A 16,602-nucleotide genomic window follows, 5' to 3' on the forward strand; every position below is an offset into this window, starting at 1 on the left:
AACTTCTTTCCTCCCATCATGATGGTTGCTGCAGTCTACCAAGCAAGACTTCTTCAATGTGTCTAACCCTGGTAGAGGTGTTTACCACGACGGCTAAAGGCTTGAATTTGGTGGTGGAAAGGCTTCTCTAATTGGCGGAGCTGGGAGGTGACAATGCAATGAGCCATCCTTAAATCTTGATGTTGAATGGTTAAATGCAAAAATCATTGGCTTGCGAGATATCCTTAAGAAAAAACCACATATGTTAAAAAATATAGAAAGAATTAAAGATGATAAATAGAGATCAAAACTTATATGAGAACAACCAGGCTGCAAAATAATAAATACGGACAAAGCATGTATATATATAGAGAGAGATTTGAATATTTCTAGATAAAATACTTGTCTCACAAAGGTTGGTGAATAGAGTCTACTTATGATAAACGTGATAATCTAATATATTATATTACTTATGTAATTATAACATATATATATATATATCATTAATTAAGTGCAGTTGTCTTTTATTTTTATTTTGTATTTATTTTTCTTGTACTTTTAAAATATTAAAGAAGGTTTTTATATAGTCTTTTAATTTGTTCATTTTCCTCACCCATTTTTAAAATGGCTCTTATGAAACATAATATTGTTGTATCTAATTTTTCAATCACCCATTTATGCATGGTTGTATGTTCAACAAACTCTTTAGTTGAGGATAACTTATGTTATCCTACTTCACCAAAGTTACTTATCTCAAGTTATCTAGTATGGAAATTAGTGGTACATTGTCAGTTATTTTCCGAATAATTTGCTTAATTAGTATTGTGCTTGAGCTGGTCCCACCCCTCTTTTTTTTTTCGCCCTTAGAGCAAAGAGAATTTCAATTTATTCAAAAAAAAAAAAATATTCATTGAGTTTCTTAGTCTGAAAGAATGGGCTGGAGTTGCAAACCTTGATATTTGTGTTTTGAGGTATATGAAAACTTTGATCAATTGAGTTTGATTTTGAATTAGAATTAAAGTTTCATTGATATTTAATTTATATAATTTGTTTAAATTTGCCGGAGATCAAAGTTAAGTGAAAAGACTTCTTATAGCTAGTTAATGGCTTTGAATAAATTTATTTTATTCTATTTTGTTCTTAAAATTATTTAAGTATGAAAAATGTTAATAGTTAAATTAGATTTAGAGTTTGATGTGGAATAGTCCGTTTTTATTTATTGAAAATGATAATTTTTTTCCTATTTTCACACTTTTATTGATTTTTCAAGAGATATTTACTCTTGAAGGATTGAAGGACTCTTGTTTTTATTCAGAAATACCTTGAACAATTCTCTCAGAAAGTTGGATGATAAAATTTAGTGTTTAGTGCCCTTGTACATTGTCAACATATCATCATTTCTCATGTATAGCAGCAAATAATAAAAATACTATGCAAATCTTATTAAGCAATAATAAATTTAAAAATGACTGTTATGACTCACATTTTATGATAAATTCCAAATTCAATGAATGATATTAATATTAACACAAATAACAACTGATGTAAATATATGGCATAAAACCTAGGCTGTGAGTTACACATGTATAAATCATTATTCATTCTCTAAATAAAAAAAAAGCGCACACAAATAGAGAAATATTCTCCCGATCGCTTTTCGTCTTTATTTATATATCTCATTATAGAAACTTTAATTTTTTATTTATCTATTTAAAAAATCTATGAAGTATTAAATATTTTTCAAGTTTATTTTTTTATCATTAATGTATTTCTATAATTTTTTTAATAAATTTTTGAAAAAAACTAAAAATATTATTTTTGAAATAGGAAATAAAAAAATATAATTAAAGTAAAAAGAAATTAATGAAAAATTTAATGAATTTTTTTAAATAAGAGTAGTTTTTGAAAAAAATTGATAAAATTGGTTAATTGAGTTAATTGATTTTTTGTTAATGATCATAAATTGATTAAAATAGCCTTATAAATAGAAACAAATGGAGTATTTTAAAATTGACAATAGTTAAGTAGTATGATTTTTTTGCAAAACAATTATTTTTCAATGTTAATGCCATACAATTAAAATATATACCACCGTAAAATTTGAGGAAATTGGAAGGGAAAATAAAGGGTAAAATATTGTGGAATTTGGAAAGGAAAAAGCTATTGATGATTGGTTTAAAAATGAGGAATTTAAAAGTAATTAGTTGGGAATTAATTACGAGAAATTTATCAAGCAACTTGATAAGGACGAATTATGAGGCACCTATGTACAAAGAGCAATTGTACTTGTTGATCGAATAATAAAGTGTGCTAAGAAGTAGGATATCATTCCACAGGGAACTAGAGACTACTAGTACTGATTCGAATCCGAGAGTTAACCTAATCCAAATAGTGATACATGAAAACAAACTGAAAACAAGAATCGAAAGTGCTAAAAAGAAAATACAGTTAAACAAGCATAGAGGAGGATGTGTCCGGGCATAACTTCCCTCTAGGGTTTGTTAGTCCCAGGACAATGGTTGTAAAAGTGTAGCAATCCAAATTGAACTGAGAGAGTTCCTGAATTATACTACCCCCTTTCTCAAGGTGTGTAATGACTGATCCCAAATGGTGCGGATATAGACAACCCTATGACAATAGTGTACTCTATGAACTCTTAATAAGAATAAACAAGCATTTAAAATATAGACAATTCTTCTCTCGAAGTAATTGCTTGTAATCCCATATAAAGTGAAATCGAGATCTCTATATGAACCTACTCCCTACGATTGCAATATGAATGAAATTGCTTATCAATTCACTTGAAAGGATTATGGGAGGAGAACTCCAAAGTACCCTACCTCTAGGCGTACTTGTAATTTTTTAAATTGCAGCTTGCCTATACTTTGTGGGTCTCTCGACTCGTCACACAAGCATATCCAACATGAATTTAGGGCACTCGCCTTAATAGGGTTCAAGACAATAGATAAGCGCAATTGAATTTAATAATAAAATATTTCAATTAATAATCAATGTAAAAGCATAAAAGATCTACAACCAAAGTTAATCAAATCATAAACCCTAGAGTTTATCTACGGCCAAACACCTACAAAATAATTCTCTATCAAAGGAGAACAATTAAACAATTCACAAGAGACAATAGACATAATTGAAAGCATAAAACCACATTTTTTAATCTTGCTCCTTGAGATTGCCGATGTCCTTCCCCTTTTCTTTCCATAAACGTCGCTAAGGTGCTCCTTGACGGCTTCAATGGTGTTCCTTGAAGGTAGGCGAGTCTCCTCTCCTTTATAAATTGCCCTAAGAGATATGGAGAAGTTGATCCCCCTTTCTTTTACTAAGCTTCGCCATAAAAAAATATCTTCAAAACTTTCATCAGAATCTTTTATGCCTAGTTACTTGCAGGCATCTTATATGAGCGTGCCTTACTGGCAGAGTTACGGCCGTAAATCTCGCTTCTGAGGTCTTCTGTGTCGATGTTACGATACAACTTACGACCGTAAGTACCTGTAATCTTCTCTAGATGGCACTTGCGACCCCCTTATGGCCACATATTCCTTCTTGTAAGCTCCTTTGGATAGCCTTAGCTTTACGGTCTAACTTACGGGCATAAGCCTACCCATAAGTACGTCCCTCTGTTTGATCTTTATGCTCACGGCCATAAGCATGCTTGCAAGGTTCCATGGATGAAGATTACGGGCGTAAGTCTGGCTGTAAGGGGATCGTAAGGTGTTCTGTGGGGCCTGTTCTGCAATCGTTGATGTTGAGAGAGTTCTATTTTCTTTATCTTGGCTCCAAATAGCTTCTTGTGGCTCTCTCTCCTCCTTAAGCACTACCTGGCACTTGAAAATACGTTTTTTCACCATGTTTAAAATCATATTCTAATAAAATACTGTAATACATGCCAAATAATTGTATAAAACAATATTAAATGATGCACAAATATACACTTATCATACCTTGTCAATTGTTTAACTTCTTTTCTATCTTATCGAAAAATTTAAAAATAAAAAAATGTTCCCCAATTAAAAGGGATTGAAGGAAGAAATTAAACAATAAATAAATAAACTTTGGCGTATTATACGACAATATAATTACACAACAAAAATTTCCATAAATTTTAAAAATTTGAAATTTACAAAATATTTATGATCATTTACGATTACGACAAAATTACATATTATTATTTACGCTACTGACAAAAATTACATATTATCTTCGAATTTATTAATACCCATGATTGTATATAACACATTAATACTTATTTTCTCAATCCTTTATGGGATCAAAAGTTCATGATTCCAATATATCAAAAAAAGTTTTGAGATTAAATTTTTTATGATTTAATTTGAAATATTCCCAATATACTTCCTTATTTTCTTTTTATCTGTCATGATTAATTGAATCTCATGTACCTAGTTTCATAAAATTTTATAAAAAATTAGTTATTTTTTCAAAATTATCTTTAATTTATATCTTCACATTTCTCTCTCATATTTAATTCCAATAAGAGAGTTGAATAAAGTGTTAAGAGTGATTTTGGATAAAAAATAATAAATGCTTATTGATGTTAGAAAATAACAGATAAAAAAAAATAAAGATTTGTGATAGATAAAAAAACAACCTAGGGAGTAAAGTTTTTTTATTATTATACCATATAAAAATAAATAACTTATTAATCAGGATTTTCAAAAATCTTCTCAACAACACGTAGACACACACATACGTAAACACACTCTATTACGTGTCACTGTGCCATCATGCATCACTTATCTCTTTCTCTATTTCTATATATATATATATATATATATATATTTTTGACTCCAACCTTACGTATAAAAGACAAGAAAATAAAGTTCAATGCCATTAATTATAAAGTTTTGAAGTACATCTCATTTATTAATTCACAAAATGTGAAAAAAATTTACAACCAATGGGTGCATTGAGTTCCAACTGAACTTCTGCCTCTTGTCAGCCATGCAACACTGCCACCACATTTCACCGCCAGCAAACTAAGGTAAGTTGCACAACACTCTCTCTATATAAAAGAGGTACTAGACCTCAAACTCTTCTCACACACAACCTTCTTCTCAAAACCAGATCTAAACCATGGCCAAACCACCATTGCCACCATCACCACGTCGCTCAGGCTCGGCCGAGAAGAAGAAAGCTTCCTCTCTGCCATTGATGCCAATGCTCAAGAAAGAGGAACCTGCAATGATAGGAAAGCATTTCATGGATGAAGGGGAGTTTAAGCCCCGAAGCTATTTTTGTGCTGACATCTCAATGCCTTCAACTCAACCTTTGGTACATCCTGTCACACCAGTTCCCAACTTGATCATGATGAAGAATTTCTCGGAAATGAATAAGAAGGAAGGTGGTGCACAGAAAGATAAAGATAAAGATGACAGTGAGGAGAAGAGCGCTTGAAGTACTACTTGCAATAAGAGCAACCATATCCATATATATGTTGTTCTTTGTATTGCTTGCTTTAGTTCCTTGAGCTATATTAGAAAATAAAAGGTCATGAGGCCTTTGTATGTTTCTTTCTTAATTTGGTTTGTGTGGTCACCAAATGTAAGCATTATGATTAGGATGTTTTGTTCATGTGTTTTAGTTTTTCATAATATTATGAGTTTTGTTTTTAACCTCTTGGTGTGATCCTACATTTTGAATTTTCTTTTATTTTTTAAGACCAAAATTATTTATACGAAGATAATAGAGAAACATAAATTTTGATCTACCAAAGTACTCATAAACTGTAGATGATTTAGTGCTTATCATGAGAAACGAAAGTGAGACAATAAAAAGTCTCGAGTTCAAGCACCCATTGGAAGCAATAATAATGAATGAGTTGCAGGTTATGAGTGCAGCTATCAGCTAGGGGTGGAGTTACATTGGGTTTTATGGGGTCAAATGACCCCAAAAATTTTACAAAATATTTAAAAAATATATATATATATATATATATATATATATATATATATATATATATATATATATATATATATATATATCAATTATTTTGAGATCAATGTGAAAAAAAAATGAAAAACTTATGTGTTATTATATATAAATTAAATTATAAAGAACCATATATTTTTTTAACTACTTTAGAAAATATAATATTAAAACCATCTTTTTGTCTTCATCATATTAATATTTTCCAACTGCTGTCCTATCATTTTGCCTAATTTTTTTAATTTTAAAATTAAACTCTTAATGATGATATGTTTTTTTCACTGTCCAAGCTACATTAAATAGTTTGATTAAGTTCTAATATGAGTTTCAATTTTTAGTCTTTTAAATTAATTTTTTAATATAAGTTTTTAAACAAAAGTTCTTATATTTTTAATTATTTATAAGTTTATATTGTTTAACATAACTAATTTATATATGCTTGTGCATATACATGTTTTATTTATATTATACGTAATGATATTATATTTATATGTTGACACTACTTAATAAATTGTCTGGCTCCGTCACTGCTCGCTGCCTAATCCCCTCCTCGCTGGATGAGGGTGTGTGGGTTGGACGATTAATTCCTAGCCCGTGCGCATACCCCTGATGTATATAGTAATTATCACTTTTTTTTATTAAAATAAATAAATTTAGATTTCATACTAAGTATTTATTGAAAACAAAATGAAACTAGCTTTTAATTATAGCATGAATGATCAATTAGTTCTTCCAAAATGATAGATATAAAATTCAATACGACAAAGTTATACTTTCTATCTTTAAAAAGAGACTGGATTTTTTTTTTCATTTTTAAATATCGTTAGATTTGTCGTTATTGATATGAATAAATTTCAACCATATCGAGATTTGTTTGTATCAGTAATTGAAGTATTGTATATTTTCAGTGTTGGAATTTTTCATCAGAACTTGATTACGGCATCTATGTTGTACTATCATATGGGGAAGTAGGATCACTTATCTCCAGTCATAGCAGGTTGTAGAAGATGACGAGAGTCTTTAAGTCTAAGCTTGAAGTAACTAGAGACTTTTCCAAGCTATCCCATCCTTTCTTACAGATTGATCTAGGTATTTTCAACAACGATAGATCGGATTCCCCTGGTGCCATAACAGGTTGTAGAAGGCGCCGAGAGTCTTTAAGTCCATGCATGAAGTTACAAGAGACTCTTCAAATCTATGCCGTCCTCTTCCACCGATGGATCTAGGTATTTTCAAGAACGATAGATAGAGGACCCCCCGGTGCTATAATGTATAAAAATCCTTACCATAAAATGATTAACTCCACTTAAAATTTCAAGTAGATCATTATTCAAAGTGTCAGTTAGAGTTAATTTAGGATTCCATTAGATAAAGTCATGGACCACTATATTAAGTTTCAATTCAGATTGGATTAATAACATCACGAAGTTAATTTAGAATAGAATTCAAACTAACATTTGCCCACTTGGTTCAACTTTATTATATGTAACTTAATATCCATTCACATTAATCCATAAATCTATATGTCTATATCAAAGAAATTAATTACATGAATCATGGCGGTAAGTTATCATTATAAACCAAGTATTACCTTCCATGCATCACGACACAATCTCTCTTTAATGCAAACCTATATATGGCATTTTATCATAATGAATAAGCCAAATATGCTTATTCGGGTCCAACACACGTAAAACTAATAATGCATAAACTTAATAATTGTCATTCTCAAACTTCATCGTATACACTTAAAGAGAATACAAATAAATAAATAAATATTTAAGAGTTTCAATGCTAAAGTGATATAATTGTTCATAGAGAAGAACCAACTCCTATTTGTTCTACATGATCTCTAAACAATTTTGGTAAGATTCCTTTCGTCAAAGGATCTACAATCATCAACTCTATACTAATGTGTTGAATGGTTATTTTCACCAAAGATTCACGAGTTCCTTTAGTGCTAAATATTTGATGTCGATGAGTTTACTTCCACTACCACTCTTATTATTCTTAAAGAAAAATACAACAATGTAATTATCACAATATATTCTTAATTAATGGCTTTAGATATAGAATCAACGATTCTAAGCCCCGATATGAAACTCCTCAACTAAATACCCTGGGAACTCGCCTCGAAACATGAAACAAACTCAGCTTCCATAGTGGAGGTAGCAACCAAAGTCTACTTTGCACTTCTCCATGAGATAGCACCACCGACCAACATGAAAATGTAGCATGATGTTGATCTTTGAGAATCAAGTTAGTAATCATGATCTAAATCCGAGTACCCAATGACCTCTAAGCCATCTGATCTTACGTCATGTAAGCTTGTACTCCTTTGTACCTCGAAGGTACCTCATCAATTTCTTTGTAGCTTTCAAGAGAAAACCCTTGAATTACTTTGATATATTCCCAACACCCCCATAACATATGCAATACCTAGTCTTGTACAGACTTGAGCATACATAAGACTCCCAACCAGTGAAACATCACGGGATGTTTTCAACCCTGTTCCCTTTCCAAGTTATTTTTTTAGGACATTGGTCCACGTTAAACTTGTCACCTCTCATAATAGGCACAACACTAGGAGAACAATTTTTTTCATCTAAAAATCTTTCAAGAATTTTTATTAATATAGGCTTCCGGAGACAAACCTAAAACACCATGAGATCTGTCTCTATGTATGTTAATGCCAATGACATAGGATGCCTCGCCCATATCTTTCATGTCAAAATTCTTAGAGAGAAATCGCTTCACCTCATGCAACATAGCCTTGTCATTGATTGCAAGCAAAATATCATCAACATATAGGACTAGAAAGAAAAAAATTTACTCCCACTATCCTTATAGTATATGCATTGATCCTTAATGTTCTCAACCAAACTGAATGATGAGACAACATCATGGAACTTCAAATATCATTGACGGGGTGCTTGTTTTAGTCCGTATATAGATTTCTTAAGTTTGCAAACCAATTTTTTTCACCTTCACTAGAGAAGAATCCTTCGAGTTGTTTCATAAACATCTCTTCATCTAGATCTCCTTGATAGTTTTTACATCCATCCGATGTAATTTCAAGTCAAATTAGCAACTAATTCTATTATAATATGAAATAAATCCTTTTTTTCAAAAACTAGAGAACAAGTCTCATTATAGTTGATGCCCACTTTTTGAGAAAATCCTTTTTACAACTAATCTAGCCTTGTAACGCTCAATGTTGCCCTAGTGAGTCTTTCTTAGTTTTTGTAGACCCACTTACACCCAATGGCTTTTGCCCATTCAGTTAAGGGGGCGTTCATTTCAGGGAAAGTGGGGGGAAGTGAGGGGAAGTGGTCTGACATCCCCACTTTTGGTGTTCATTTGTCTTTCGAAGTGGGGGAAGTGGTTTCACTTCCCCACTTCCCGACTAAAGTGGATTTTTGAACTAAGCCCACTTTTAATATTATTTTTACTGAAGTGGGGGGAGTGAATCAATCTATAAAAACCAACTTCTTTTCACTTTTTAAAAATTTTTTCTTCCCCGACTTTCCCTCACTTACACTGAAATGAAAGCCCCCTAACTTGATTATATCCCAAACATCATTATATGGCATGCATTCCATCTCATCCTTCATAGCATCATACCACAATTTAGAATTACCACAACTTATAGCTTGTAGAAAACATTTTTAGGGTTATCAACGGCTCCAAAGTCATAGCCAAATTCTTATAAATATACAACATAATCACTAGATATTGCCGATTTCTTGATTCTAGTTGATCTTCTTATTGCCACATCATTATCTTCTTTAATGAAGTTATTGCTCTATAACTTCAAATTGAAGTTGTGGGATTTGATTAACGAGATCAAAGCAGGATGTGGTTCCTCAATGATTGTTTGTTCAATGTTTTCCAAATCTTTATGGTTATCATGTGAAACAATCAATCTTTGATTAGTGTCCCGGAGTTACTTTATGATCTTCTACAAGACCTAAGTCTAGAGATTGATCATTCCCACTAATCATGTCATTCTCAAGAAATTTACATTTCTTGATTCCATAATTCTAGTGCTATTTGATGGACAATAAAAACCTATTGCCCTTGGATTTTTTTCGGCATAACCAATAAAATAACCATGAACAACCCTTGGGTCCAACTTTTCTCTCATGTGGATTAAACACTCTTATTTCAAAGCTAGACAACCCCAAACATGCATATGTTGCAAACTCGGTTTTCAATTTTTTAAACAATTAAAATGGAGCTTCAGACACTGCTTTTGTTGAAACACGATTTAATATATACGACGCTGTTTTAAGAGCCTCAGTCTACATAGATCGAGGAAGTTTGGAGTTTCTAAGCACACCCCTTACCATATCCATTAAAGTGCGGTTTCTTCTTTCAGCTACACCATTTTGATCTGGTGAGCCCGATAAAGTGTGTTGAGCCATAATTTCATGCTCTTGTAGAAACCTTTCAAATGGATCTGGCACTTATTCATCTTCTCTGTACCCACCAAAAATATTCTCCACCTCTATTTGATCTCATGATCTTTATTTGCTTACCGCATTGTTTCTCTACTTCAGCTTTAAAGACCTTGAAAGCATCTAATGCTTCACTCTTATTATCAAGCGAGTAGAGATACATAAAAGCATGAATAATCATCAATGAAAGGGATGAAGTATCTTTTAACCATACTGAGTCCATTTTTTTGACCTGCAAATATCTCGTATGCATAATCTCTAATAAGCATGAACTCTTCCTAGCACCTTTCTTAGTCTTGTTGGTTTGCTTCCCTTTTATGCAATCTTCACAAGTTTGAAAGTCAGTAAAATCAAGAGAGTTAAAAATTCTATCATTCACCAACTTTTCAATTCTCTTTATGGAGATATGTCCCAATCTCCGGTGCCATAACATAGAAGATTTATCATTCAAAACACTATTTTTAATACCAGAATTTACTTGATCATGCAACACATCATAAAAAACATTACTTTGTAACTAAATTTGAAAAAACCCATCACACAATGCATCATTCCTAACAAGAGAAGAATTATAAACAAACGAAAATATGTTTCATAAAACTTAAAGAAATATCCTAATGGTACAAGTTGTGAAACTGAAATAAATTTCTAGAAAAACTAGGAATATAAAATGTCTTTTCCAAATCTAGAATAAAGCCTGAATCTAAAACTAATCTGCATGTCCTGACAGCCTCCACATGTGAATGGATCTTATTCCCTGAATAAATAAACTGCTCACTCTTTTGTTGGTTGATTTTTATAACGCAAGTATACACTATCTCAAATAAGTAATATAATGATAAGAGAGTATCGTCCCATGAGGATTGAGTTTATTAATTACCAAAATTAGTAACCCTAATTCTACTTGATTAATTAGATTGAAGAGGTTTAATTTAGAAAATCTAATTCAAGGACTAGAGAAAGATAGTTAGATGAGAAGAAATCAATGTCAAGAGATTTTAGAGTTTCTGAGTTCATCTAGACTAATTCCACCTAGATCATCTAGTTCAATCAATCAATGTTTGTTACTTATGTTGCTATCAAATTTCCCTAAATTACATATTGATTTTACTCAAGTATCAATAGCATATTCTATTAGCTAAGTTAACATCATCTCTAAGATAAATATGAATCTATGGAACTCATTAAGTTAAAGAAATTTATAATGATGCATACAATCTCATAAATATCTCTATCTTATGATGATTGTATGATATTTCAGCCAAGACCTAATTCGATTATCACATCTTAGTCTCAAATCAAATTACTTATCATGCAATTGGTGATTAAGCAATTACAAGCATTAAGCATAGATTAAAATATCCAACATAACCTTGAAATGAGCATCAGTTGAATTAAACAAACATGAATCTAGGTTTTCATAGTCTGGCTATATCGTATCCCTATAAAAAGGTTTTTTAGAACATAATGATTGCAAAAGCTTGAAAATATTAACAAGGTTCATAATCAAATAAACAAAAGAAAAAAACTAAAAAAACTAAAAGCTTGATGATGATTCCCTCACGAATCTTCGCTCTCGGCCTTTTGATTTCTAAAATTCTCTTTATTTTTTTCATCTTAAACCCTAGCCCTTTTTATAACTTGAAATCGTGGTAGCGCCTAGGCACTATAATTTTTTGTTTTGCACCTCTTAATGTTATAGTGCCTAGGCGCTAGATTTTCTATTTTGTTTGTTCGCTCTTTGTTGAAACTTTGCTCTTTTTTCCTCCCATTTTGTGCTTTGATGTGTTCTTCCTTCAGATTATTCTTTTTCTTTTCTACAATGCAATAACAATAAGATTAGGAGTAAAATTGGTTCAAAATCATTCACATTTAATTCATCATGAGTTAAATAAATTATATATATATTGAGTGCAAATTATACTCATCATCTTCATTGGTATCCTTGGGCTTAAGAAGCCCTGCAAGGTATTAGAAATATGGATTGTAGTACCATAATCAATCCACCAAGTGTTATCACAAACATCAACCATATTAGATTTATAACGAACGAAAGAAATTTCGGTACCTTTTAGTAAGACGAGCCTTGAGTTTCGGACAATCCTTCTTCATATGCCCTTTCTTCTTACAAAAGAAGCACTTGGGCACCTTCTCGATTTGAATAGGAATTTTCCTTTATCATTTTTTATCTTGGTTTTTCCTTTCTTCTTACCTTGAGTAGCCACATGTGCACTTTCACTCTTTTGTAACAACAACCTTTCCTCCTCTTGAACACACATGGTCAAAAACTCATTAATAGACCATTCATCCTTATGTGTGTTATATGAGATTTTAAAAGGGTTATACTAATGTGAAAGAGAGTGTAAGATAAAGTGCACAAGGTAAGCATATGAAAAATCAATTTGCTCTAAAGCCTTAAGTTAAGCCGCTAAGTCTCTTAACTTCATGATGTGCTTTCACTTAGCTTTAACACTTGTGAGCTTCATAGATAATAATTTGGTCATGAGAGTGCTAGCAAGAGCCTTAGTTGAAGAGTCAAATTGATCATCAATTAACTTCACAGAAATCTCTTACATGTGCACAATCTAGGATTGCACCACGAATACTAGCACATATATGCGTCTTAATGTACATCATACTTAAGAGATTAGATTGCTCCTACTATTCATACAAGGCAATTGAACCTGGAGTGTTGTTTTCTATAAGTATAGTTGGTTCATCCTTCCTTATAGTATAGTCAAAATCCATGCATCCCAACTAGAGAACAATTAACTCCTTCCAAGTTTTATAATTATCACCCCTCAACATGGGAACATGACATTTCTCATCAAAAACATCTGATTTTATAGCTACAGTTTACAAAATAACATACATATTATATTTAATAGTCAAGGTTATAAAATAAGTTGGTATGCTTACCAACAGGGGTGGAGCTAGAAATTGTGAAAAGGAGAGGCCAAGTATAAAGTAAAAATGTTTAATTAACAAAATTATTATTAATTAAAAGTTTAAAATAAACACAATAAGAATAATATTTAAAATACAAAATAAGAATACCGCAAAATTAATAAAAATTAATAGAAAAATATATTTAATGTATTAAAGTTTGGTTTAAAAATAGGTAAGTATATTACTACTAGTCTATGGTTAATACTTGGAGGTCTATCTTTTCATGCACAACTCTAGGTGTCCAGGTGTAAGACATGTGATAGATCCATCCGAATTCAACATGATCTCAATGCATACTAACAAAGGTTGATTAAAATAACAAATAAACCCCCACAACATGAACTCATCATTGAAAAACAAAAACAAAATTTTATTTGTAAAGTTTTATAATTTTTTTTAATTTTAATTTTTGAAAAAATATATATTAATTTATAGTTTATGAAATACATCAATTTTAGGGATTAACATCCACTCTTCTTTTATCTCTACACAATATCCCAAACAAACTGTTATTATCATCACCTAAACTATATAAATTTTATTTTTATATTTTTAATAAATTAATTTAATTAATTCTTTTTTCTCTCAATTGGATAAAGTTTCAAAGCCAACAAAATCTCTCACCTCTCACACATAACGACCTTGCGGAATCATGGATAGAAGAAGCATAAGGGCAACTAGTTAAGGGAGAAGAAGGGTTAAAAACCGTAGAGAAACTTGGGGGAGGATGATGTATAGAGAAAGAAACCAAGGAAAAAAACCAAGAAGAAGCACAGACAACAATTAAGAAGAAGAACAATGAAAACCCTCGGTTATTCACTTTCATAACAAAGTTATTCCCTTCATTAATATTACCCAGCTATATATGTAAAATGAACGACCCAAATTATAACATCAAGGTGGGATCCCAACTAATTAGCCCATCCTACATTTGAACACACACCATGCATCCTTCTCATAGCCAATCTCGAGGCACAGACACTCATCAGCCACATGTACAACAACTAATCCCCATGTAACCCAATGATTAGCCATGACTTACAAATTAACTAATTTTTGAACAGTAGTTAACCCTTTCCATCACTCTGTCTTCATCCAAAGAACAACATACCAACACTCGGCATCAAGTACAACATCACCTTTCTTCTCCAAAGTCCACAAAACACTCCACCTAAGAACTCCCAAAAACCAGAGCAACACCACTAGCTTCCCTGTAACACACATCAGAGGATGAGGGGGGCGCTGGGCAAAGGGACGGGGGGCAAAGGGGTCGCCCGTGATGGGGGTCCATGTCCCTCCGTCTTTGCTTATCAATGCAAGCCATAGCAAAAAGAAAACATGAATCAATTTGTTATCACAATCTACCTATGGGTAAAAATATAGATACAAAAGTAGATTCACAACCACCGATAAAAGTAATGGATAATTGAAATTCCTTAATTCCTGTGGGCTACTTATGTAATAAAATTAACCAATATTTTATCTTGATTAATTATGTAAATATAACAAAATCCTTGTGGGGCAAAATCATTATGTCAAACATATTTAATCACAACTTGCCACCTGATAAAACTAATAAATAATTAAAACTACTTAATACATGTGGGCAACTTAAGTAATAAAAATTATTTATCATTTTATCCTAATTAATTATGAGAAACATATCCCTGTGGGGCAAAATCATTATACTAATCATAATTAATTATAATTCATGTCATTTAAGCTAGATGTGATCCATCACACTCATAATGTGTAATTTATACTTTTTAAAAATAAAATCATGAATGTTGTAGCCACTCCATAATTAGAAAAAATCCATTCAATCACATGACATACCAACCATATACATGAACAAATTTAATGCAAATTAAATAATTATACAAATTATAATTAATCCACTTGATATATGAATAATTCATACAAACAAAACCCTCAATAAATAAACATACATGGTTTAACATACAAAAGCGTACTTAATATGTTTAAAGCAAAGGAATTTTGCACAAACACCTATTATTCTATTTTATTTAAAGATATCCTAAATAATGAATAAAAATAAAACATAACGAATTAAAATTACAAAATAAATAAAACAAAATCAACATTCGGATTTTATCCTAACTTTTTCACGATCAGCCACCGGTGGCCTGCGCTAGCTGTCGCAGGTTAGTAGGACATCGTCGGATCAACCGCAGCCAGCCATGTATCCGAGCGAGCAAGCTCCCTCGCTTGGGGATCGGACAACGCATGCACTTGACATTAGCGCATGTTGTGCAAGGTGTTGCGCTCGTTCCCAGCCCATCGCCGCCACCGTGGCTTGTCGACAATGCGTATGCCCGCGTATGCGTAGGGCATGTTTTTGTGCAATAGCATGCAAGGTTGTGCTCTACTAATTGTGACACACACACACACACACCAAATCTTAGATCCGCCTTGCGCGCATGGTTGCACACTTTGTCCAAGATGGGCTTAGTTTGACCCTAATACTCAATTCTTTTTAAAACCCTAAATCATGCATAATTTATTTGGTAATACATGCGTAAATATTAAAAGGATTCATGTCATACAAACCCTAGACCCTAGATTTCATGCATGTTTACTACAATTAACATGTATTTATGAGTATACATGAAAATAATGCACAAGATTCAAACAATATGTAATTATGAAAGTTACATATCCAAATATAATCAAGCTAGGCAGAGGTATGAAAAATTGGCTTGGATGCCAACTGTTAGAGTTTTTCATTAGAACTTGATTACGACATCTATGTCATATAATCATATGCGGAAGTAGGATCACTTGCCTCCATCCATAGCAGGTTGTAGAAGACAACGAGAGTCTTAAAGTCCACTCTCAAAGTAACCAGAGACTCTTCCAATCTATCCCGTCCTCTACATTTAAAAGTTCAAGTAGATCATTATCCAAAGTGCCAATTAGAATTAACTTAGAATTCCATTAGATAAAGTCATGGACCACTTTATTCAGTTTGAGTTCAGATTGGATTAATATCACCACGAAGTTAATTTAGAATAGAATTCAAACTAACATTCAATCCTTAATTGGCATTGCTTTTTGGTTGTTTTTCTTAAAATTATATTTGTTATTCAAATTTATACAACTAAATTTGGAGCAAAGAGTTTCAATGTTTCTTTAAAAATCACAAACTAGAAGATATATTTGTTTTAAAATTTCAAATTTGCATATGGAGATAAGTATATGAATATGTATACGTACATAACTATATAGATAG

At 31.7% G+C, this 16,602-nt stretch overlaps 1 pseudogene; it reads right to left on the reverse strand.

Annotated features, from left to right (window-relative positions):
• LOC120281180 overlaps positions 1 to 4,976 on the reverse strand; it is a 10,431-nt pseudogene extending 5,455 nt beyond the window's left edge.
• Between the last annotated feature and the right edge of the window lie 11,626 nt (positions 4,977 to 16,602).

Source organism: Dioscorea cayenensis, chromosome 17 (genome assembly GCF_009730915.1).
Source record: "Dioscorea cayenensis subsp. rotundata cultivar TDr96_F1 chromosome 17, TDr96_F1_v2_PseudoChromosome.rev07_lg8_w22 25.fasta, whole genome shotgun sequence".
In the NCBI taxonomy this organism is placed as follows: domain Eukaryota; kingdom Viridiplantae; phylum Streptophyta; class Magnoliopsida; order Dioscoreales; family Dioscoreaceae; genus Dioscorea; species Dioscorea cayenensis.